The sequence below is a fragment of the Rutidosis leptorrhynchoides genome, chromosome 7 (assembly GCF_046630445.1).
Source record: "Rutidosis leptorrhynchoides isolate AG116_Rl617_1_P2 chromosome 7, CSIRO_AGI_Rlap_v1, whole genome shotgun sequence".
NCBI lineage: Eukaryota > Viridiplantae > Streptophyta > Magnoliopsida > Asterales > Asteraceae > Rutidosis > Rutidosis leptorrhynchoides.
This window is the reverse complement of record NC_092339.1, coordinates 311,569,030-311,595,051: the sequence shown is the minus strand read 5'-3', so window position 1 is coordinate 311,595,051 and position 26,022 is coordinate 311,569,030. Positions and strand designations below refer to the sequence as shown.

At 35.4% G+C, this 26,022-nt stretch overlaps 1 pseudogene; it reads left to right on the top strand.

Moving 5' to 3' along the window:
- Positions 1 to 15,736: 15,736 nt before the first annotated feature.
- LOC139860163 (uncharacterized) lies at positions 15,737 to 17,050 on the top strand (annotated as a pseudogene).
- The last annotated feature ends 8,972 nt before the right edge of the window (positions 17,051 to 26,022 follow it).

Here is a 26,022-nt window from a genome sequence, read left to right as displayed (position 1 = left end):
AAACGCCGGAACCACCCGTATCGCGGCGTCACTTGGTGGCATTTGGTGGTATGCCGTTCGATTGAAACGGGATAAGTCACGGGCGGCACTTCAACAAATTAAAAAAAAACCTTGCTGATTAAAAAAAAAATTGAGGGGAACAAACCTTGTTGCTAGATGTATGCAAGAAATCTGATTTAGAGCTTGATTAATCCTCATCTTCATCAAACTAAACTGGGGTTCATGTTTGGGAGTCAGGAACGAGAGGGAAGAAGAAGGGGAAACAGAAACTAGAAAATAAAAAGGGGACGTCCCAACCCATTAAATGGGTAATTAAACTCATACCCGATAATACACGGGTATTTAACAATTTACATAATATTATAATGTTTAAGTTTAATGCTTATTGTATGTTTTTAAATTCTTGATTATGTATTTTTTTTACTAGTAATGGTATTAATTAAATGTGTTTTTATTTAATTTATAATATGTGACATTTTTTTTTTGCATTTTTATTAAACAAGTAATATAAATAAAATTAAATAAAACAGAAAAAAGAAAAATAAAATGCCACCTCAGCTTTCCACTAAAGTAACACCAAAAAAGAAACACCACCATTACTCCACTCAAAAAAGTAACACGTCCTATTCAGCAGAAAAGTGCAAAAAAGCAAGTGACACCAAAAGTGACACCGCTCACCATTACGAATGTTCTAATAAATATTAATCATTAATCTAGGAATGAGGGAGTACAGAACTTGAATAAAATAAGTGGCCATTTAAAGGAGATATATAAGGTTTGTTCCCTGTGAACGGACACAACTTCTTTCATGATGTGACACGTGGAGGAGGTGAATTAGCAAGTAGGTGAAAATGACAGTAGAAAATGCATGATGTGGATGTCACGTAAGTAGCAAGTATAGGGAGAGCATGCTGCATGCGTGATATATAGGCAGCCAGGTTACAGGTCAACGTCATATTTGACCAAAATTTTGTTACGGTCCTTCCTCTCTTAAACTACCACTTCGTATTATGTTATGGAATTTAGGGATGTGCATAATATCCAAATCTTTATCTCCAATTCGAATTATTCGAAAATCCGATTCGAGAATATTCGAAAATTCGGATCCGAATTTTTGAATATCCAAAAAATCGAATATCCGGATTTTCAGTTTCGGATATCGTATCGATTTTTCAAATTTTTCGAATATTTGAATAATCCGATATTCGAAATAAAATAAACTTATTATTAATATATTTATATTTATAGTTTAGTGGCTCAAAGTGTAATGAAATGTGAACCTTATAGCTTTTAAGGTAGACTAACCTTTTAACTTTCAAGAGTAAAATGAACAAAGATAACTATTAAAAACAATCAATCGTTACAAAAAGTAAAGTAGTGTACTGTGATTTATCAATATTCTTTTTTCTGAAACTCACTTATAGTTTGATATACGCTCTTTGTTTGGTTCATCTTCACAAGATGGATGTTGTAACATCCGTCCCACATCGGTTGGAGAGGGGAACGAAGCATGCCTTATAAGGGTGTGGAGACCTTTCCTAGCATGACGCGTTTTGGGACCACACGCGCAGTAGATCCCATGAGAACTCTGCAGTTAAGCGTGCTCAGGCGAGAGCACTACCAGGATGGGTGACCTCATGGGAAAGTGCTCGTCGTGTGTGGTTGCCAAGAAAAATTCGTGCGCCTACGGGCAAAGCGGCCAATATCATGCTACGGGGAACGTTTACCCGGGATGTTACAGATGGTATCAGAGCCAGGCCCCGGACCAAACGTGCACAGCGAGGACGCTGTGTCCCATTAGGGGGGAGGATTGTAACATCCGTCCCACATCGGTTGGAGAGGGGAACGATGCATGCCTTATAAGGGTGTGGAGATCTTTCCTAGCATGACGCGTTTTGGGACCACACACGCAGTAGATCCCATGAGAACTCTGCAGTTAAGCGTGCTCAGGCGAGAGCACTACCAGGATGGGTGACCTCCTGGGAAAGTGCTAGTCGTGTGTGGTTGCCAAGAAAAATCCGTGCGCCTACGGGTAAAGCGGACAATATTATGCTACGGGGAACGTTTACCCGGGATGTTACAGATGTGTAACATTTTTATTGTAACGAGTATGACATACTAATTATAACTTGTTCACGTTCTAGAACGATATTATATTTATGTTTTGAACTTTGTTTTGTTTGTTACGATGATGTCTTAATCCTGTATTGAACTTTTGTGTAACGACCCTACTTTTTCCGTTATCTTTTACCGTTAATTATTTAACGACCGTTAACTGTTATTCGTGCCACGTCATTTCTATGACCTATATTATTATTTTTGTAATAATATATTAATTATTATGTGTTAAATGAATATTTGTATTCATATTCTAAATCGTACGTTTCTACGTGTCGCGAATTTCTATTCGGCGAATCTTTTCGGTTTTCAAACCAACGGTCGAGCTTTTGGGATTTTTAAATCCTAATTATTTTAAATATGATATTTTAATGTCATATGATTATATATAGCATTTATATATATTTTTCGTCGCGTATTTGTTATCTCTCCGAATTTTCAATCGCGTAGTCGTGTTTTCGCGTTTCGGGCTTCGTTCAGGCATGTGGGCCACAAGACTTCCTTCATTTATCAAATTTGGGCCATATGGGGCCCATCCCATACCATTTTCGTCCAGACCTCCCAAGGGAGGGGTTGGTTTTGCCATTCCTTGTAACTTGTGATTATTTTGATCAAAACCACAAAATCCATCTCATTCTAACCTAGCAACCATTTTATTTTTTTTTCTCCTCCTCCTTGCTTCTTTGGCCGTCACCTACAGCACCAACATCACCATCATTCATCATCAAATCAAGCTTGGATCATAGGGCTTTTTACATAATCGGATTGCTCCCGTTCTTCTCTACGCGTTCATATAAATCAATTCTTGATTAGGGTATAAACCCTAACCCTAGCTTTTCAATTTTTCTTTATTTTTCTGTATTTTGATTATATTTTAATAGTATGATGATTACTTCTTGTTGTAATGGTGTTTGTATGCATAGAATTACTCATAAACACATGTTTTCGGTTTGATAAAATTGGGACAGCAGCTATTTCGTGTATTTCTGATATTGTGACTGTTATAAAAGTTAAAATAAAGTATCTAGATGATTTCCTCTCATCAAGACATTAATTTTAGACTCCGGATTCATGTCGTTTCGATTCCCGGAGCCCTAGATATGATCAAAGTGGTATTTTGTTAAGATTGAAAGGTGATTTTGGTATGAACCAGGTTTGGTCCGACTTTGTGACCATATTTGGTGACTTTAGGGTGTGTTAGTGTGTTAGGACTGATGTTGGGGCGAACTTTCATGTTCGGGTCATCTCAATCCGAGTCACGAATCACCCGTTACGTCTAAAACACGTTTTTGATTGAATTAAAGTTCCAAGTAGTGTATTGGCTGTATATCATGACTTGTGGGCTGTTCATGGTGTGTTCTTGAGTGTACCAAAGTGTCAGGTGGTTTGATTAGGCGGCGATATATGTAAGGCTCTCCGAAAACCGACACCCGGGGCTCAAGATACGACCCGATGAACTTTTGATTTAAAACTTTTGACTAATTATTAAACTTATGATATAAATAATGGATTTCAATATTATTTAATTACTTATGATAAAAAAGTAATTATTATTATTTACAACTTATGATATATTTATTATATCATTTAATTAATACTTATGATTTAATTAACATTTTAATTAAACACATGATTAATAATACTTTTATTATTAATGGAAAATACTTATGATAAGTATTAAACTTATATTATAAGATTATTATTATAAGACTTATAATAAAGATTAATTAATTATTTAATTATTATAAGGCTTAGTTATTATTTAATTATAATTTAATTATTAAATACTTATGATTTAATAATTATAATTAGAAACTTATGATATGATTAATAATTCATTATTAATTAATAATACTTATGATATGATTTAAAATTTATTATTAATTAATAATACTTATATTATGACTAATATTTAATTAATTAATTAAATACTTATGTTATATTAATTATATCATTTAAACTTATATTAACTTTAATAATTCATTTTAATTTAATTAAACTTATGTTATCACATAATTAGACATATTTAACTTTAATAAACATTATAACTTACATTATTATTACAACTTACACTTTTAAAATTAACGTTGACTATGTTTGACTAAGGTTGACTTTTGAGTTGACTTTGACTTTCAGTTGACTTTCTAAATAAGGAAACTTTCCTAACTTAAAACTTTCTAAAAATAGAAACTTTCTAAATTTGGAAACTTTCCAAAAATAGAAACTTTCCAAAAATAGAAACTTTCCAAAAATGGAAACCTGCTAAAAATAGAAACTTTCTAAAAATAGAAAGTGTGTGTCCGTACGCTGTTCCGATCAAACCGATGCATGTTGAGTATTGTTCTATGACTACTTGCAACATGTACAATAGCTATCATACTAAGACTTGACCTAAGTTAGTTATTTATATCGACCTTCTTTATTTATAGGTCGGCGTCGTGATCATTCCTGATCACTTTACTTCATTTGCTGTTCGCATATTGGTGTGGTTACTTCGTTTGCTATTAAAGTGAGTTATAGTCCCATTTTCTATTTTAACTCTTTTGGGATGAGAATACATGCAATTTATTTTATAACTTGGACACAAGTGGAAGTTGATTTAAATTATTCATTGTGAGTTGAACAAAAATATTCCCTAGTCTGGTAACTGTAATCACTGGTTTCTACTGGTGAACGCGAATCCTACGGATAGATCTATCGGGTTTGACAACCCCATTTCGAGCTAGTCGCGCTAGCAATTTATAATCGGAATGTTTAGTACTTCGTAATTTGTTGTAGATACACTTGTTCGGTGTATATTATTTATTGTGTTTGGAAAGGGTAAATAAATGGTTAAGTGGTTACCAGGTGGCTCACGGTAAATGGAATAATGTTTTTATATGTTTTCTAGCATATAATTTTGTGGTCCAAAAAGGAGTTTTTATGTTTTCAAACATAAATTTTTACGGTTTAAATTAAATATTGTTTGCAATATTAAACCTATAATTCACTCAACATTTTTGTTGACAGTTACTCGCATGTTTTATTCTCAGGTTCATGATTGATTGCTTCCGCTGTGCTTAGAGAGTCTGCATATTTATGATGGCAGCTTTTGTTAAACAATAACTTGCATTCTCTTTTGATACATTTAATAGTGGATGCTGTTGACTTTGTTTTGGTCAACTTTTGGTTAAGTAATAATGTATGGTTTTTCTAAACTTACATATTTTGATAGGTTTCCTTTATAGGAAATCATTTTTAAATAAAGAATGCAAGGTTATTTATTAAATTCATATAGAGTTATGATCAAGCTGTGGGACCAAGATAACGATGGTCGTCAAGTGTACTTTAACGGGTCGTTAAAGTTGGTATCAGAGCTCTGGTTGTAGGGAATTAGGCTGCATTGATGTCGTTACCTGAGTCAATAGGGTGCATTAGTGAGTCTAGTCTACAGCCCGGCCTATAAAATATTATTATATGTGACTATTTGTATCGTATTGGTATGTATATTGTTATCATACATACATCTCTATTATGTTCTGAATCCGGGAGGAACTCCCATTTCGATTTAAACGTATTCTCTGACTCATGCGAACTTATCCTTATAAGAACACCTCGTGTAGTGAAACCGAGGAATGTCATTCTTGACTTCTGAAATTCTCGACATGTCTATGTCATCTATTATGGTTATGTATATAACGTTTGAGTTATATTACGCGAGATGTCATTCTTGACTTCTAAGTGCCCGGCATTTCAATGTCAGCTATTATGTTTAGGTATATAACATTCTTGTTATATTACGTGCCTTTGTGCCGTTGTGCCTACGTGCTTTGGTTTTTGAACCGAAAAACGTCATTCTTGACTTTTAGATATTCTTGGTACTTCGAAGACATTTTTATGTCATCGTTATTCCTATTCATTACTTTTGATGTTTTGTCTCTTGTGCTATCCTTAGCACATTGTTTAAGAAATCATTTTAGAGAAAGTGTGTGGAAATTCGAGGTTGATCGCGTGTCCTGACCTCATGTAGTGCTATTGGAATGGAACTATGAATTAGTGAAATATAATGGCGTCAGGCCAACGTGATTATATTACGTTAATTCATAAAGAAGTCCCAATATTGTGACATGAGGAATAGAAAGCGAGTCAAAGAAAATTTTTACACTACTCATTTAGAAATTCCGATGTATGACATGGGTAGGGAAAATATTCATTATCTCATTTGTTGATATACGAGAAGCTCGTTTTAACCAGATTATCTATCTCATGCTCTATCCTTCATAACTCGCTTGTTAGCAACAGCTTCGCTCGGGAACAGTTTTGGCCCAAGGACTTATGTCCTGATAATAGTCAAGACAACATTTAACTCATTGGTTTTCATGACCTCGTAACATTTGTTGGTGAAATGTCGCACGACGATTCAGGTCATTTACTCGATCTTTCACAATCTTACTTCAACTTGTAACCTCTGAAATACAGATACTCTGTTTATCATCGGGAGTTTTACACATTTGTTTAATTGGGTGGTTCTCACGGATTTATGGACGAATAGAAGCAATGAAATATTTTGTCATGTATACAATTTATAAAATCATATATGTACGTATAGATTCAAATGAATAAGTTTACCTTAACCTATTTTGATTAGTACATACTAAATTATACCTTCAAAATTATTTTAAAACCACACCTTTATTGAGTTGTTTAATTAAGTCAGATTATTTTATATAAAATGGTACACATTGTACATACTTCTAAATTACTAAGAACTTCGTTCCGTTTATGTTGTCACATCAAACGTTTAAAGCTTTTTCAAAACTCCTTTGACTAATTTTATCAACTTTTCGCATTACCCTATAGAGTGTCTGGATCACAGTTCTTCTCATCCTCGGTTTAAGGATGAAACTTACCATTAAGTTCATTGATAGAAACTCTTACGCCACTTTGGATGCCGGTTTTATAAAATTTGTTGGAAAGTCTTTGCGCTCATAAAATTTTCCCTCTTATGGTTGGACATGGCCGAAACACGGACCGATAAATCAATTTTCTGGGATACGCTCGGTGGTCACCCTATTGTAGAAAAGGTGCTAGGTAGGTTTCTACCCCAACTGTTATTATAGTGGGTATCATGGATATATATTACACTAGACCGTTTGAGGAGTTTCTACTCTCAATATTCGCTGTCAACTACAACACCCTCGTAAACATCAATCCTAGGATTCAATACTTTGAGGTGCACGAAATTATTTTTAGAGATTCATCCCACCTGGAGTCGGCCATTCTTTATAACCCATGATTCGCGTTCTTTTCATCCGCACATACATTTAAGAATATGGATGAATCCTAAATTTCCTCGCTCATTGAGCAAGGGAGTTCACTCTCGTTGAAATATCACACCTTTCGTACGTCTTCCTTTAGGAAATGTAATGAAAATTTACTTTGAAGTCCATGATCCTCGTTATCTCCTTTGAGAGAATTGACTTAAATATCTATGCCACTTATGTGACTACTCCATATATTTCTTCCTTCATTGTTGCAACTATATTTCATTCATCCCAGTTCGTCCCCTTGGGGAGCTTCTGTTTTGTTTGTTAAGAAGAAGAGTGGATCGTTCCGATGGACTATTGATTATCGTGAATTGAATAAGCTTACTATTAAAAACTATTACCCTCTTCCGAGAATCGATGATCTATTCGATCAGCTTCAAGGTTCGTCTGTTTATTCTAAGATCGATCTTCGTTCCGGCTATCATCAGTTGCGTGTTAAAGAATATGATGTTCCGAAAACTTCTTTTCGCACCCGTTATGGTCACTTTGAATTCCTTGTTATGCCGTTCAGATTGACAAATGCACCTGTTGTGTTCATGGACCTCATGAACCGTGTGTGTAGACCCTATCTGGACAAATTCGTTATTATTTTCATCGACGACATCCTTATTTATTCTAAGAATGATGAAGAGCACGAAGAACATTTGAAGTTAGTGCTTGATTTATTGAGAAAAGAAGAGTTGTACGCTAAGTTCTCTAAGCGTGCTTTCTAGTTAAGAGAAGTTCAATTCCTTGGACATATTGTTAGTGAACAGGGAATACAAGTTGATCCTGCTAAAATTAAGGCGATTGAAAGGTGGGAAATTCCGAAAACTCCTACTCAGATTCGTCAGTTTCTAGGGTTGGCAGGTTACTATAGAAGGTTCATTCAAGATTTCTCTCGTATTGCGAAACCTCTGACTGCTTTAACGCACAAGGAGAAGAAGTATGAGTGGAAGGATGAACAAGGGAATGCTTTTCAGATTTTGAAGAAGAAGTTGACTACCGCTCTGATATTGTCACTACCTGAGGGTAATGATGATTTTGTTGTTTATTGTGATGCATCGCGTCAGGACTTTGGCTGTGTTTTGATGCAGTGAAATAAAGTTATTGCGTAGTTAAAGATCCATGAACAGAATTATACAACCCATGATTTAGAATTGGGAGCTGTTGTGTTTGCGCTTAAGATTTGGAGACAGTATCTTTATGGGGTCAAAAGTACGGTGTACACCGATCACAAAAGTCTTCAACATATCCTTTATCAGAAACAGTTGAGTACGAGGCAACGAAGATGGACTGAGACGTTGAATGATTATGATTGTGAACTTTTATATCATCCGGGGAAGGCTAATGTTGTGGTCGATACGTTAAGTCGTAAAGAGAGGACTGAACCTCATAGGTTTAGGGCCTTAAATATGACTGTTCGAACAAACCTCGCAAGGCAGATGCTTGAGGCACAACAAGAAGCCTTGAAGGAGGAGAATTTTGTAACGGGAAGGTCCGAGGCTTGAGTAAACAGTTAGAGGTACGAACTGATGGTACTCGGTATTTTACGGGATGCCTTTGGGTTCCGAAGTTTGGTGATCTGCGACAACTTGTTTTAGATGAGGCTCATAAATCTAGGTACTCTAATTCATCCTGGTTCAGGAAAGATGTATCATGATCTTAAGGAGCTGTATTGGTGGTCTAATTTGAAAGCTGACGTGGCTACGTATGTGGCTAAGTGTTTGACCTGTGCCAAAGTTAAAGCTGAACATAAAAAACCGTCAGGACTTTTGGTGCAACCTGAAATTCCCGAGTGGAAGTGGGAAGGTATTACTACGGATTTTATTACGAAACTACCGAGAGCTGTGGGTGGTTATGATACCATTTGGGTTATTGTTGACTGACTCATAAAGTTAGCTCATTTCTTTCCGATTAAGGAAACAGATTCGATGGAGAAGCTTACTCGCTTGTATTTGAAGGGAATTGTTTCAAGACATGGTGTTCCTGTATATACTATTCCAGACCGAGACAGTCGATTTACATAGAGATTTTGGCAATCCTTACCGGAAGCTTTGAGAATAAAGTTTGGATATGAGCACCGCTTATCATCCACAGTCGGATGGTTAGAGTGAAAGGACCATTCAAACGTTAGAAGACATGTTACGAGTGTGTTTTATTGATTTTGGTAATGGGTGGGATAGATATTTGCCGCTAGCTGAATTTTTTTATAACAACAGTTATCATGCAAGTATTAAAGCCACACCGTTTAATGCTCTGTATGGTAGAAAGTGTAGGTCTCCTATCTGTTGGAATGAGGTTGGGGATGCTCAACTCACAGGTCCAGAAATTATTCATGAGACTACCGAGAAGATCGTATAGATCAAAGGAAGGTTAAGAATCGCCAGGAGTCGGCAAAAGAGTTATGCCGAGGTTAGAAGAAAAAAATTTAGAATTTCAAGTTGGTGATCTTATCATATTAAAGGTATCACTCTGGAAGGGTGTGGTAAAATTTGGTAAGAGAGGAAAGTTGAATCCTCGTTTTGTTGGACCGTTTGAAATTATTGAGAGAGTTGGACCCGTGGCTTATCGTTTGAAATTGCCACAAGAACTTAGTGCTGTTCATGACATTTTTCATGTATCGAATTTAAAGAAGTGTTTGGCCGAGGCCGATAAGACTATTCCTCTGGAGGAACTTCGTGTTGATAAGCAACTACATTTTATTGAGGAACCTGTTGAAATTATGGATCGAGAGGTTAAGACTCTTAAGCAGAGTAGAATTCCTATTGTTCGAGTTAGATGGAATGCCAGACGCGATCCCGAGTTCACTTGGGAGCGTGAAGGTCAGACGAGACATAAGTACCCGCATTTGTTCCTAAATGACGAGGAAACCCCTGCACCTGCTTAAATTTCGGGACGAAATTTCCGTAACGGGAAGGTACTGTAACGACCCTACTTTTTCCGTTATCTTTTACCGTTAATTATTTAACGACCGTTAACTGTTATTCGTGCCACGTCATTTCTATGACCTATATTATTATTTTTTTAATAATATATTAATTATTATGTGTTAAATGAATATTTGTATTCATATTCTAAATCGTACGTTTCAACGTGTCGCGAATTTCTATTCGGCGAATCTTTTCGGTTTTCAAACCAACAGTCGAGCTTTTGGGATTTTTAAATCCTAATTATTTTAAATATGATATTTTAATGTCATATGATTATATATAGCATTTATATATATTTTTCCTCGTGTATTTGTTATCTCTCCGAATTTTCAATCGCGTAGTCATGTTTTCGCGTTTCGGGCTTCGTTCAGGCATGTGGGCCACAAGACTTCCTTCATTTATCAAATTTGGGCAATATGGGGCCCACCTCATACCATTTTCGTCCAGACCTCCCAAGGTAGGGGTTGGTTTTGCCATTCCTTGTAACTTGTGATTATTTTGATCAAAACCACAAAATCCATCTTATTCTAACCTAGCAACCATTTTATTTTTTTTTCTCCTCCTCCTTGCTTCTTTGGCCGTCACCTACAGCACCAACATCACCGTCATTCATCATCAAATCAAGCTTGGATCATAGGGCTTTTTACATAATCGGATTGCTCCCGTTCTTCTCTACGCGTTCATATAAATCAATTCTTGATTAGGGTATAAACCCTAACCCTAGCTTTTCAATTTTTCTTTATTTTTCTGTATTTTGATTATATTTTAATAGTATGATGATTACTTGTTGTTGTAATGGTGTTTGTATGCATAGAATTACTCATAAACACATGTTTTCGGTTTGATAAAATTGGGACAGCAGATATTTCGTGTATTTCTGATATTGTGACTGTTATGAAAGTTAAAATAAAGTATCTAGATGAGTTCCTCTCATCAAGACATTAATTTTAGACTCCGGATTCATGTCGTTTCGATTCCCGGAGCCCTAGATATGATCAAAGTGGTATTTTGTAAAGATTGAAAGGTGATTTTGGTATGAACCAGGTTTGGTCCGACTTTGTGACCATATTTGGTGACTTTAGGGTGTGTTAGTGTGTTAGGACTGATGTTGGGGCGAACTTTCATGTTCGGGTCATCTCAATCCGAGCCACGAATCACCCGTTTCGTCTAAAACACGTTTTTGATTGAATTAAAGTTCCAAGTAGTGTCTTGGCTGTATATCACGACTTGTGGGCTGTTCATGGTGTGTTCTTGAGTGTACCAAAGTGTCGGGTGGTTTGATTAGGCGGAGATATATGTAAGGCTCTCCGAAAACCGACACCCGGGGCTCAAGATACGACCCGATGAACTTTTGATTTAAAACTTTTGACTAATTATTAAACTTATGATATAAATAATGGATTTCAATATTATTTAATTACTTATGATAAAAAAAAGTAATTATTATTATTTACAACTTATGATATATTTATTATATCATTTAATTAATACTTATGATTTAATTAACATTTTAGTTAAACACATGATTAATAATACTTTTATTATTAATGGAAAATACTTATGATAAGTATTAAACTTATATTATAAGATTATTATTATAAGACTTATAATAAAGATTAATTAATCATTTAATTATTATAAGGCTTAGTTATTATTTAATTATAATTTAATTATTAAATACTTATGATTTAATAATTATAATTAGAAACTTATGATATGATTAATAATTCATTATTAATTAATAATACTTATGATATGATTTAAAATTTATTATTAATTAATAATACTTATATTATGACTAATATTTAATTAATTAATTAAATACTTATGTTATATTAATTATATCATTTAAACTTATATTAACTTTAATAATTCATTTTAAATTAATTAAACTTATGTTATGACATAATTAGACATATTTAACTTTAATAAACATTATAACTTACATTATTATTACAACTTACACTTTTAAAATTAACATTGACTATGTTTGACCAAGGTTGACTTTTGAGTTGACTTTCAGTTGACTTTGACTTTCAGTTGACTTTCGTTGACTTTCTAAGTAAGGAAACTTTCCTAACTTAAAACTTTCTAAAAATAGAAACTTTCTAAATTTGGAAACTTTCCAAAAATAGAAACTTTCCAAAATAGAAACTTTCCAAAAATGAAAACCTGCTAAAAATAGAAACTTTCTAAAAATAGAAAGTGTGTGTCCGTACGATGTTCCGATCAAACCGATGCATGTTGAGTATTGTTCTATGACTACTTGCAACATGTACAATAGCTATCATACTAAGACTTGACCTAAGTTAGTTATTTATATCGACCTTCTTTATTTATAGGTCGGCGTTGTGATCATTCCTGATCACTTTACTTCATTTGCTGTTCGCATATTGGTGTGGTTACTTCGTTTGCTATTAAGGTGAGTTATAGTCCCATTTTCTATTTTAACTCTTTTGGGATGAGAATACATGCAATTTATTTTATAACTTGGACACAAGTGAAAGTTGATTTAAATTATTCATTGTGAGTTGAACAAAAATATTCCCTAGTCTAGTAACTGTAATCACTGGTTTCTACTGGTGAACGCGAATCCTACGGATAGATCTATCGGGTTTGACAACCCCATTTCGAGCTAGTCGCGCTAGCAATTTATAATCGGAATGTTTAGTACTTCGTAATTTGTTGTAGATACACTTGTTCGGTGTATATTATTTATTGTGTTTGGCAAGGGTAAATAAATGGTTAAGTGGTTACCAGGTGGCTCACGGTAAATGGAATAATGTTTTTATATGTTTTCTAGCATATAATTTTGTGGTCCAAAAAGGAGTTTTTATGTTTTCAAACATAAATTTTTACGGTTTAAATTAAATATTGTTTGCAATATTAAACCTATAATTCACTCAACATTTTTGTTGACAGTTACTCGCATGTTTTATTCTCAGGTTCATGATTGATTGCTTCCGATGTGCTTAGAAAATCTGCATATTTATGATGGCAGCTTTTGTTAAACAATAACTTGCATTCTCTTTTGATACATTTAATAGTGGATGCTGTTGACTTTGTTTTGGTCAACTTTTAGTTAAGTAATAATGTATGGTTTTTCTAAACTTACATATTTTGATAGGTTTCCTTTATAGGAAATCATTTTTAAATAAAGAATGTAAGGTTATTTATTAAATTCATATAGAGTTATGATCAAGCTGTGGGACCAAGATAACGATGGTCGTCAAGTGTACTTTGACGGGTCGTTAAATTTTGTAACACGAAATTCAAAATGTTGAACTTATGTGTATGTGACTTGTTATATAATATGTATTTTGTCATTTGTATTTTTTGCATTTACTCCGTCCGTCTCACTACAAGTATCCATATTTCTATTTTGGAATGCCCCATTACAAGTGTTCACTTTGTATTTCAACCAACAAGAAGAGATTATTATGGAGACAAGATTTCTCATTGGTGGAGAATGAATTTAGTGAGATTTTCTAAAATTGTGTGCAAAAAGTAAGTGGACACTTGTAATGAGGGTGAAGGAGTATAAGATACATTTCGGATATTCGGGTAATCCGATATTCAAATTCGAAATTTTGGATATCCGATTTTGCCCACCCCTAATGGAAGTCACTCTATTATATATTTTATATTACCCTTTATCTGAAAAGTAAAAATTATGAACAGTAACTTCTTTCGTACTTAAATCATTCATACATCGCGTTAAAATAGTTGTTACTCACAATGACACCACACTAGAAGTTGACAACCATTTCAAATCTCAGAGGGCCAAATGTAAATTCATTGGAAACTATATAGGAGTGTAAAGTTAATCTACAAGAAGTTAAACGGTAACTTTTTTATTTTTCATAAAACCCCCACTAAGTCCACCTAAATTTTTAACGGACTTTATATTTTTAGAACTCGAGTTAGGTTTAACCATCATAACCGTTTAACTCACCTCAACTTCTAACCCCTTATTACCCTTTAATGGGCTACTTGTTACCGTTTAGGTTAGTGAGTTGGAGTTAAAAATAGTTTACAAATATATATTATCTCAACTAAATAGAAAGAAAAAAAACATAAACGAAAATGTGTAAAAATCGGCGCCCATAGAGAAACTTTGGGATAACCTTGCAGTCAGTGGCGGATCTAGGAATGGCAACCAGTGGTGTCACTGGTTAAAGACCCAAAAAAAATTCTACTAGCTGACTTATTTTAGTGGTGTCACACAAAAATATTTACATTATCCACTGGTGTCACTAGTTAAAAACCTTAAAAAGTTTCCACTATATCGCGTATTTCAGTGGTGTCCCGTGCTACCACTCAACTCTATATAGGTACGCCCCTGCTTGCAGTAGGGAACTTTAGTGTGGAGTGGGAGAACTCCGGACTTCGACATTTCCATTTTTGAACGTTGTAAAAAACCCACAGAACTTCAGTGAGTTTTGTAACTATCTTTCGCAAGTTACCACTTTCACCCCCAACACATCTAACAGAACGTTCCGGTGTGTTCTTCCAAAGCGTTCGTGGGCTAGCAAGTAGCAACGGGCGAGAGAACGACGACGACGAGATTCATCCCTTTTTCCTCTCATTTTTCACTTTTTAGATATTTAAATTTTTACAAAGAAACATAGATAGTGTCTACTTTGTCATGTCAAACCATGACCTTCCTCACTATACAACGCTTTTCAATCACGTTCATTTTTTTTGTAACCTTCTCAAAAGTCTAAAAAAACAAGTCATCGCTATAAGTGATCTAACGATGTATAGTGGCGATGCATCTTATTAACCAGATCACGTGTTACCAGTTTACCACATCTTTTCTGTATATTTTGACATGATGATTTCTTGGACGAACAAAAGAAACCAAAATCATCATTCTCAAGCCAGTAATTTTTCTTTCTTCTTTATTTCTTAATGTTGTTGTACGTGTTCTTTTTTGTTCTTGGGGTGCTTTTTAACTTATGATCGTATGTTTGTAGGTTGTTTAGTTTGTTTCTTCGGTTTCTTGGTATCGTTTGAACTCGGTACGAGTTAGCGTGTATTAGACGACTTGTATCGGTAGGGTGGCCACGCCGTGGGGGGTGAGGTGGCATCCGGCCACGCGGTGGGGAGGGCCGTATCGGGGCGTGGGAGAGGGGGCGGCAGAGGTGGCGTGGCGGTGGTGCGTGGGTGGGAGACGGAGGTGGTAACGGGAGTGGGGATTTTTGATTGGTACACTTGTCAAATTTTTAATAAATGGGGAATATATCCGTTAGTATTTTCGGGGTTTAATAAAAAAAAAAAAATTAATCCAATATTATTTATCCTATATATACACATCCATTTTACTCATTCTATATACATTTCTTTCCTCCAATAATACTTTTCCTTTCTTATTTACAAACACTATAAAATTTCATAATGGATAAAACATTCAAAATGCTCGAATTTATTATTGATGACGATTCGGATGATGAAAAAATATATAATTTTGTTAGTAGTTTGGCGGACGAAGATGTCGAGGGAGAAGCTTCAAGTTCACGAGTCCCTCGCCCCCGTACCTATATTCCAAGGGACCGTGAAGATGCGGCAGTGAGGTTATACAACGATTATTTTTCCGAAACTCCAAATTATACGAAAAAGAACTTTAGACGACGTTATCGAATGAGTCGTGAATTATTTCTCCGTATCATCGAAGGTATATCAAACTTTAATAGTAGCGATATTCCCGATTATTTTATGTTTTTTAGGGAACGTCCCGATGCTACTGGTCGTCAAAGTTTGACGATACTTCAAAAATGCACGGCGGCCATACGTCAAATGGCGTATGGAACTACACCTGATTTACATGACGAATACATAAAAATTGGTGAGAAAACAGCTGCTTTATGTTTAGATAATTTTTGTAGATGCGTGTTTCATTTGTTTGCTAGACAGTACTTGAGAAAACCAACAGCCGAAGATATTGCTCGGCTTTATAGTTTTCATGCCCAAAAACATAGTTTACCGGGTATGCTTGGTAGTATTGATTGTATGCATTGGGAGTGGAAGAATTGTCCAATTGCGTGGCAAGGTTAATATACTAGAGGAGATAAAAAAGGCCCGTCCATTATGCTAGAAGCAGTCGCCTCGCAAGATTTGTGGATATGGCATGCATTCTTTGGTATGGCAGGTGCGAACAACGACATTAACGTTTTAAATTATTCACCATTGTTCAACACTATTAAAAATGAAACTGCTCCACCTTCATCATTCGATGTTAACGGGCATCACTACGAAAGAGGTTATTACCTAGGTGATGGTATATACCCCGATTGGGCAATGTTGGTCAAAGCTCCCCATTCTCCAACTGACGAACCGCGAAAAAAATTTAAAAGGTTTCAAGAAAGTGCGAGAAAAGATATTGAGCGTGCATTTGGAGTATTACAGGGTAGATTTCAAATGTTAAAAACTCCGGCGAGATCTATGGACTTCGACAAAATAAGAAGACATATGTATGCGTGTATCGTATTACATAACATGATTCAAGAAAATAACCGGTTTGTTATTGGGAAGAAAGAAGAAAGAATGATACAACGGAACCCACCACGTCAGTTACACAGGGATTTGAGAGATCGAGATGAAATGGTTAAGGAAATAAGAGATAAGCAAGTTCACAAACAGTTAGAGGCAGATTTAACCGAGCACATTTGGAACTTATCACCTTACTTTCGTACCGCTAATATTATTGAGTAAATTGTTATGTATTTCTAGTTACGGTTAAGATTTTTAAATTATGTAATTTTTAATTTCAGTAATTTAAATTAATGTTCTTCGTGTTTACTTATTGAGTAATGTAATATTATTTTTAAACATCACTTTTATTCAACACACAAACCGTTACATTTTTTAAACAAGAACTAAATTAAACTGAAATACAACATAAGATCTTAAAACATAACACAAATTTTGATGAATTCAGTAGAGTTCATCAAAAAACGACCATCTGTGTCGTACTCTGGAGCCACCGGTTCTTCTTTTTCTTCTTCGTTTGCTTCATCGATGTAACGCCAACCCAACGTTTCTTCATCTTCAAGAACCACATACAGAGTAATGCGGTTACCACGATCTTCAATCGTATCTTTTATCCCGTACCATTGATCGTAGGTACGGAGATAGCTTGCCTCCATCTCATCATCATAATCGTCTTCAAAAAACAACACATCCGTGTATTCACACGGTACATTTGCCTTCAGAAAGGCTAGCAGATCGTCTAAACCAACGTCACGGATATCGATTCCTTCGAAATGAAATTTTTTTGCCAGACTTGTAGACCTTCATATGATTACGGAAATCGCCCCCGTAATGAACATCGTATGCAACAATCATTGGGGGAATTGTTTTCATTTTGACTGATTGGAAGTGTTTTGATTTTGAGTTGAGAAGTGAAGTGTGTGAAATGAGTTGGGTATGTGGGTGTATTTATAGGTGAAAAGTATCCGTCGGATTTTATAGCCGTTTATTTTTGAATTTTAAAAATTAAATTTAAAAATATTAATACTAAATTCAAAAAAGCAATAAATAAAACAGAAAAATAAAAAATAAAATGTCACATCAGCTTTCCACTAACCCACACCACAAACCCACACCACCACTACTTCACTCAAACCACCCACACGTCCTAGTCATCAAAAACCAACTCACGCCCTCAACCCACGCCCCCTACCGTTACGAATGGTCTTAGGTGGTCTAGTTGGTTTACTTTTTTCGAGCTCTTTCGTTATTGTTTGTGAGTATCGATTTGGAGGACTTTCATCTTGATGATATTTCGTTTAATAGTAATAGTAATAGTAATAGTAATTGTTGTTTTAAGCCATAAAAGAATTCCTTTACATTGGCATTTGCGTTTTCTTTCATACACGGATAACTTCGAATATATAATATGCAGGTCGGGAGAAATAGTAAGCTTATTTACGAAGTCACAAAATGGTTATTCCGTACTATTTTAATAATAAGGATTTATTTAGAATGGAAAGAAAAACCGAAGATGTTGCTTAACGCAAATTACGAATGCATAAAATATAGAAATAGAAACCTCGTTATTGAAGTTGGATACGGGAGCACATGCTTCCGCACGTGTTTGGTTTCATGTGAATCTCCTTTTACTTGAAGCCACAATCTCTTCTTTTTTAACAATCATAAAATAAATAAAAAAGTACTCCGTAAATAATACAGTAAATTATTATTAATCCTACACTACTAAATGTGGTGGAGGTTTAAGTCCTTTAAGCCTCTTCAACCTATTCACACGACAACACAACCAATTTATAAAACTGCCCCTCAAGCAATATTAGGTTCGTCAACTTCTCAAAGGTAAAAAATGTAAAATTATTATCTTATTAAAAAACTTAAACAAATTTTCACCTAAATATTTAACGGCCCATATCTGTCCGCTCGCCACCCGTTAAATTTTGCAGACACTACCGTTAAACTTGAAATAATTTTACGAACACAATGCAACTAACTATACGCGAAACAACAATATTTATTTGTCCAACCGTTAAATATTTCAGGTTATCTTTTATACATAGACATACACGTATAATAAACAACCCAAATTACGCGATTTTTCTGGTGTTAAAAATGCGCATGTCATTAGGTATACTAAGTACTAACCGCGTGTATCCAAATACACCCGCCGCAACGCGTTTTTAATTCTCTAAATACAAAACCCTACGTTACATATGAATATCGGAAGGCCCCGCCGCATCGCCCGGGCCGATTCAGATCTAGTAATACTCTGTAATACGGTAGATAATAATAAAAATTAGAATATCGTGAATTTTATTAACAGGAAAAGTTCGTATAGACACTAAATGGGCTAACGATATCATATATTTTTTTTCCCCGAAAATAACAAAAATTATAATAAAAAGTTATTAATAAAAAAATAAACGACACAAACAAAAATACAACCAAAACAACCCGAAAAAAGCCTGTAACTAGAAAATAAAACTATACCAACTAAGAAAACGACCATTTACAAACGAGCGTTACTGACCTAAAATGGCCATATACAACCAACATATCAATGCCTTAATTTAAAACAAAAAATACAAAACAAACTAACAATAATCAAATCGAGACTACGATAATCAATACATCATAAATAAAAAGGTTCCGTGCACATATATCAAAGAAACTTTTATTTGAAAATATTATTATTTGAAATGTTAAGATCAATGGTTGGATTTTCAAATTTATTGTTTGACACGGGTTTAGATAGCTTCGCGATTTCTTATGGGCACCGGCATCCCAGGTGGCAGAGATCTCTCCACACCAAGGAACTCACAAAAATGTTTGATTTGGAAAACGTTTTCTAAATCTTAAAGATCACTCATTACGTTGAATCTAACGTGAATGTATTTTAGAAGTGAGATGTATATGACAAGACAATATTATTTTTTGAAAGGTGTGTAATGTAACAAACCAGTTGTAGGCCATAGACTTGATTCTGTCTTTCGGCTAAAACTAAAACGTGTAAAAGAATGCCTGAATGATTGGAGTAAAAAATCTTTAGGGAAAATCGATCAAGAAAATCAAACAGTTAGGGAATGAATGTCATCTTTGAGAAGTAGAAGCCGAGAACACAATGGTAAGGGAAGATGAAAGACATAAGTGGTTAGAAACAAGAGGTAAGTGGTTGAAAAAAAAGATCGCGATAGACATAGTATGCTAAAGCATGAAGTTAAAATTAAATGTCAATCGAGGGTGACGAGAACTCCAAATTCTTTCATTCGATAATCAAAAGATGGAACAACAAGAACAATATACGCGGGCTTCATATTAATGGTGTTTGGCACGATGGATCGAAGGAGATAAACACATAGATATTTCAAAGATTTTTATGAAGATCATGATTCTAGAGTGTTCTGTTTTGGTGGATTTGAAAGGTTAAAATCTCTCGGGAAGATGCAGATGCACAAGAAGTTCCCTTCAAAGAAGAGGTGGTTTGGGATGCTATAAAAGATTGTGGGATTTCAAAAGCCCCTGGCTGGACAGATTTAATTTTAAGTTTTTCAGAATGTTTTGGTGGATCATAAAGATTGATTTGATGAATACTCTTCAATGATTTTGAGTTCAATATGAAATTTCAGCACATTGTAATGCATCATTCATCACCTTATTTCTAAAGAAAAATAATCCAATATGCCTTCGTGACTATAGGCCAATAAGCCTCATCGAGAGTTACTATAAGATAATCTCAAAAACCCTTTCAAATCGTCTTCGAGGTGTCATAAACAAATTCATTGGGGGTGGAGTTGAGTGCATTCATCAAAGGAATGTCGATTCTTGATAGCATTCTTGTGGCAAATGAACTCATGGAGGATGTCAAAAGAAGAAAATCCAAATATTTTATTTTTAAAGAGGACTTCGAAAAAGCATTTGATACTGTTTGTTGAAAATTCTTGCTAGGCATTATGTGTGCAATGGGATTCGGTCTCAAATGGAGGAGATGGATGGAAGCTTATTTTCGCTCCGCTTCTATTTCAGTATTGGTGAATGAATCTCCAACAAAAGAATTCAACCTCCAAAAAGGTGTTCGTCTAGGTGACCCTTTATCACCTTACCTCTTTATAATTGCTAGTGAGGGTTTAAATATACTTGCTAATATTACGATTAGAGATGATTTATTAAGAGGCATAGAGATTGGTGACAATATAGTTACTATTTCTCATCTTCAATTCGCTGATGATACTATATTTTTCGATGAGTGGGGAAGAAGAAACATTAGTAACATCCTTAAAAATCTCAAATGCTTCGAAAAAGTCTCAGGGTTGAAAATCAATATGAGTAAAAGCTTGTTAATTGGCATAGGTGTATCGCCTCCCGATGTTGAAAGTTTAGCTTCTAGATTCGGGTGTAGCACGGGTAAACTTCCATTTACTTATCTTGGTATGCCCATTGGACAAAAAAATGCATCGAAAATAAGCTTGGAATATTGTGGTCGAAAAGTTCTCCAAAAGACTATCAGATTGGAAGGTTTGATCATTGGGGTCGGTTAAGACTTATCAAATCGGTCCTTAGTAGTCTACCACTCTATTACTTCTCATTGTATCCTGCTCCATCCAACGTCATCAACCTTCTTGAGAGTATGCGTCTTAAGTTTTTTTTGGGGTGGGTCGGATGATAATTCTAAATTATCTTGGGTCAAATGGGATACCATTCTTCTTCCTTATTGTGTGGGCGGGTTAAATATGTGGTCTATTAGTAAAAAAATTGGGCTCTGTTAAGGAAATAGTGGTGGCGTTATAGGGTTGAAAACGACTCACTTTGGGTAAAGGTTATTAAAAGTATATACGGGAGGGACGGGGTTAGGTCTTGTTTCTAATCAATATTCTTAAAAGCATTGTTCAATATGGAGCAACATCATTAAGCTTGGTAACAACATGTTCAAGATCGGGATAAACATTGTATCCTTCTTTGAGGAAAGGTTAGGTGATGGTCAAAACATAGCTTTCTGGGATGATCTATGGTTGAGTGACACACGCCTAAAAGAAAAGTTTCTGAGATTATACCGGTTAGAGGCATCGACAAGCGCTTTGGTTAAAGACAGGTTCAGATGGCAACTGGTCCTTCTCATGGAATTGGAAAAGAGGCTTAACATGTAGACTACATGGTGTAGCGACCCGACAAAATCGTCATTGACGGCGCCGTCTACTTAGGTCCCGTTACGTGGTCATAAGTCTTTAAAACAACGTTTGACCAAAATATGTTGCATTCATTTCATATGTAAAGATGTTTTAAAGTTTACAAAGTAGTTCAACGACTAATACGATACAACGTTTTTAAGTACAGTTGAAACTTATGTGACACGATTTAATGTAAAGTCAAAAGACGCTCCATGTGATGCAAGTATACTCGACATCCAAGCAAGTATCAAAATAGAGTGCGGAAGCATGTCAACATATCGTTCAAGGACCTGAGAAAAACATAGAAAATCTTTCAACGAAAACGTTGGTGAAATCATAGGTTTAGTAAGTGAGTACGTAAGTAAGTAAGTTGAACCACAAGATTTATAACGTTGAAGTAATAGTAAAATCATTCTAAAAATTGTTATCACGAGCACCCAATTATCAAGGCTTAACTAACGTTACCCCATTACATAGTGTTAGAACCTACACTTATTCTCGAAAATATATTTCATCCGAATAACGGTAGCGAATCGTCCGAATGAGGGTTTGTCAAACCTATATGGCCATACAACATAAGTTCTCGCTTACACCCAGCAAGTGTAACTAATGATAATCAAATTGAGGATTTTTGTTCTAACTCGTACGTAGAATGTTTGTTTCCGTACTTGTGTTCACTTTGTAAAACGAAACGTTTATGTTTTCTCATCCCAAATGTAAGTTTAAAAGAGTAAAAGTGGGACTATGATCTCACCTTGAGTGCACGGGTAAAATAGATACTTCACAAAGTAAACGTGTGCAAGAACAAATGCTAGTCTTGACCTAAATAAATAGGTTGTATCAATATCGGTAAACACGGTCGGTCAAAGTGTTCAATTAATCCTATGGCTTGTTACGACTCGATTAATATAGCATGTGCGTCAAATTGTCAAGTTTCATGCAAGATTCAAGTATAAAAGCACGTGAGAACGATTGCATAAGTATTCGGTTAAGTTTGAATAAAAGTCAACTTTGGTCAAGTCAAAGTCAACGAAAAAGTCAACACGTTCCGGTCGGGTCTCGAACAATTTTTCTGAGTTTTATATTCATATATGAGCATGTTAAAACAAGTTACATGTTAATCGGAGATGCGTAGCATAGTTAGAATTAAACGAAAAATGACCAAGTTGGACAGTCCCTGGCAGTTCATTTGGACGGCGTCCAAAAGTTCTAGACGACGTCCAGCAATGAAGGAATGGGCGGCGTCCAATGATTTGGGCGGCGTCCAAATTGGTATACAGATCCTGCTTGCTGAAATTTCACAAGTGCACGAACCAAACTTCATACAATCACAATTTATGATCCGCAAACAATCAAAACATGTATCTTATATCACCGGAAAGGTATTTTGACGAGGAACGCAACTAAGCACATTTCATCAATCAATCCAACATTTACAACAACCAAAATCGCATTAAATATTCATCATTTATTGCATTCAAGATCATAAATGCACATTGATGATTCGGGAATTAAATGTACACATATATTACGTCATTTCGTAGGTAGTTATGCATACAATACAACTAAACACTTACCAATATCATTTAATAGCATTCAATGCATCGAAAGTTCATATTTAAGTCTATTAAACCCTAACCCAAAATCACAAATTCAATAATCATATTAATGAAGTTTTCTTAATCAACCTACACATCAAAATGAAGCTAGTGATGCTAGTAACACATTTAATGCATGAACTTTATCATAACAACAACATTTAATCATCCAAAATTCAAGATTTAATACACACTTTGCAAGTTCAAGCTAGTTACACTAAAACAACAAGATCGAGCATACAAATCATATATTCATGTTAGACTCGAGCCATAGACACCAACTAACACTTTTATAAGTCAAAATCATCAAGAACATAAAATCTAGTGTTTTTAGAAAGTTACTCAAATGAGATGAAGTTGGTATGGATTCGAAGAGGAAGATGCAAGGATTCTGAATATGTAATTTTTTTTTGAAGAACGCTTGTTAGATTCAAAATGGATGATGATTCTTTGAGTTGGTGTTTGAGAGAATAAAGTGAAAGTAGTAAAAGAGAAGATGAATGAATGAGTGGAGGTGGTGAGGTGGTTGACTAGTTGACCTATTCACCACTTTGGCCACTTGACACGATTAGTCCCTCAAGTTTGTAGTCGGGTGCGGGAATTAACCGAACGAATATTTTAATTACTCTAGAGAAAACGAGAGATGTTATAATTAAACAACGTGAACATTTGAAACGCTAAGTAATGGAAGATACGAATCTAGATACGAAGAGTAGTATATAAAATAAAAAGACTGGCATTAAAATAATTTAACGGAAAAATGCGGGATGTTACATTACCCACACCTTAAAAGAAATTTCGCCCCGAAATTAAGTTGGAAGTAGTAGTCGATGTCTCTTCCTCGAGACCTCGCGTTGTCAATTCTACGAATAAGTGAAGGTACTTCCTTGGGCATTCCGACGAGCTTTGACAGTCGGGATTTTACGTTGTCTCAAGGTTTGGTTTCACGATCCATAATTTCAACCGGTTCTCCTATGAAGTAGAGTTTGTCATTAATAGTAAGCTCATCTAAAAGAGTAACAAGTTCCTGTTCCGCAGGACACTTCTCTAAGTTTGATATCTGGAATGTAGGATAAATGGAAATTAATTGAGTCGGAAGATCTAAACGGTATGTAGCGGGTCCAATACGCCCTAAGCTTTCAAAAGGATCAATATATCGCGAAGTTAAATTTCCACATTCCCGAAACGGATTACACCTTTCCAAGGTGCGATTTCTCAATATTACGCGGTCACTCCCTTGGAGTTTGGGAGGTTTACGTCCAACATCGGCATAACTCTTTTGGCGACTACGGGCCGTCTTGAGCCTTTCTTGAATTGAACGATCCCAACGATTATTTCTTGAATGAGTTCGGATCCAGTGGTTTTCTTGTCACCTACTTCGGCCCAACGAATAGGAGAACGACATTTGCGGCCATATAAAGTTTCGAAAACGTGCGGCGTTAATACACGAGTGATAACTATCATTGTAAGAGGAATCGGCCATACGCGACAATACAAGTTCTTAACATGTCTTTCCAAGAGTTGAATCGTTCGTTTGCCTGGTCTGTCGGTTTGTGGATGATACGCGGTACTCATGTCTAAACGTGTTCCCAAAGCTTCTTGTAAATCTAGAAGTGAAACGAGCATTTCGATCCGAGGTAATTGACAATGGTACACCGTGTCGGAAAGAATTCCCTTCAATGAACAGTTGTGCAAGTTTTTCCTATCTCGTCGGTTTCTGAATACGTTTAATAAGGTCATTCCCCTTCGTGGTGAAAGATGGGATTGTATGAGGGGTCCCTCCCCATTGAGAGATCGGATGATAAGATTTCCTTATACGGAAGTATGAGTGTAATGATAGGAGGAGTTTTCATTTTTGATATAGTTGCGTCACGCATCCTGTGATCAAATGTCGAGACTTGGTGGAAATGAGGTAGTACACATAGTTACATGTTTTGGTGTTAAATAGTAGCTGACCATATATCAGAAGCATAAGGACGATAAGTCGATGAAGAAGGGGGTATCCTTGGATTGTGTTTCATCTTGGGTTCCGGTACTATCAGACAGCGACAGTGAAATAACAGAGTTATGTAACGTGGTACGTGGTGATGAGAAGGTTGATCGGGTCCATAATTAAGTACTCCAATTCTTCAGGTAAAATGACAAATTTCAGTTTCCTTGATTTCGAGTCGAGAGAGGAGGCCCTTCAGGTGCTCACTGAGAAATATTTTCATATTTGATGTTCCATTATGTGCTACACGAGTTTGGCTGGTAAGGTTGGTGTGGATAATCACGTTCAAGGTTCGATCACGGAGAGGCTTAATTCCTTCCTTTCGGCTCAAGGCATCGGCTACAACACTTGTCTTGCCCGCATGGTAACGAAGTTCACAATCTTAATCATTTAATGTTTTAGTCTACTGTCGTTGTCTCATGTTGAGTTGTTTTTGATCGAAAATGT